Here is a 1,686-nt window from a genome sequence, read left to right as displayed (position 1 = left end):
AATGATCTCACACAGTTGCATCTGACTCTAACACTAAAACCTGCATGGAGGAGAAACTGAAACTCCATTTCATTTAAGGACCTGTTATTTTGTATGTATGTAACACTAAGTTACCCTTATCTTCAACCCCAGCTAATACATTATCCTCCTGTCTCTTACACAGATGATGGGAGGAAACACATGTCCTAGTCTAATTGTAACTGTGACTTCAAAGTCCCTGTCTTTATGAAGCTTAAGGGCAGAGAGCAATGGGGCTCTGCTGAGGACATGAACTGGTGCTTTCCTGTACACCACATATAAGGAGAAGACTTAGCAACAAGCACCACATATAAGGAGAAGACTTAGGAATAAGCACTACACATAAGTACATGACTAAGAAAGTAATGGTGACTGAGAAATAGTGTGAAGATGGGACTAAAAAGCTGAGCAGTGAGGCTGGAGAGATGGTTCAGCGGTTAAGAGCACTGACTGCTCTTCCAGAGGTCCTGAGTTCATTTCTCAGGAACCACATGGTGGCTCACAACCATCTGTAATAGGATCTGACTCCCTCTTTTGGTGTGCCTGGATATCTCTATAGTGTACTCATATACATAAAATAAATAAATAAATAAATAAATCTAAAAAAAAAAGAAGAAAGGAAGGAAGGAAGGAAAGAAGGAAGGAAGGAAGGGAGAGAGGGAGGGAGAGAGGGAGGGAGGGAGGAAGGGAGGAAAGAAGGAAGGAAGGAAGGAAGGAAGGAAGGAAGGAAGGAAGGAAGGAAGGAAGATCTGAGCAGTGGTGACACTCACCTTTAATTCTAGCACCCGAGAGGCAGAGGCCTGGCGGGGGCAGAGAGGAGGGTTGGCGGGGCAGGGAGAGTAGGGATAAGCAGCAAGAACAGTGGTTTTCAACCTTCCTAGTGCCGTGAACCTTTAATACAGTTTCTGATGTTGTGGTGACCCCCAACCATAACATTATTTTCATTGCTACTTTGTAATAAGTGTAATTTTGCTACTGTTATGAATTGTAATGTAAATATCTAATATTCGACCTCCTATGAAAGGGTTGTTCAATCCCCAACAGGGTAGTGACCCACAGGTTGAGAACTGCAGGGCTAGACATCTCTGACCTTGGTACACACACCTCCTTATCAGCTCAGTTCCAAGACACACAAAGCTAAGATCGTAAATGTGCACTCTTTCCCAAACACTTCGGCTGTTTGATATTTTTAGTTGTTTAGATTCCAGGCAAGCAGGGACTTAGTGTGACTTGAGCAGAAACTGGCCATTTTGAACTTGCGCTTCTGCCTTACTGACTGTATCTCACTAGTGTTCTCTCATCCTCTGTGCACCATCTCACTACAAAGGGGCGTGTCTCCACTCAGCCCTGGAGTCTGGAGCAAGACTGTACCTCATTTAGATGTACACATGTTATCGTGCACATATGTGTCCCTGACACTATTCAAAACATAGTAGGACATCCTGATAGGAGACTATGAAGTATGTTTCTCTATGTCCTTCTGGGGTTAATACTAGGGACCTGCATATGTCCCAGCTTACATCTTCACTACAAACCCTGCCAAGTAATTACAGACCTAGTGACAAAAGGAAAGAAGGAAGTATCTTCCATTTTAACTAAGTAATCTCTCTCAGAATCTGGAAATTTTCTGAGATTGGCTTCACATGACCCAAAATACTTCAAAATAGT

Source organism: Mus pahari, chromosome 13, assembly GCF_900095145.1.
Source record: "Mus pahari chromosome 13, PAHARI_EIJ_v1.1, whole genome shotgun sequence".
Lineage (NCBI taxonomy): Eukaryota > Metazoa > Chordata > Mammalia > Rodentia > Muridae > Mus > Mus pahari.
This window is presented reverse-complemented; position numbering follows the sequence as displayed.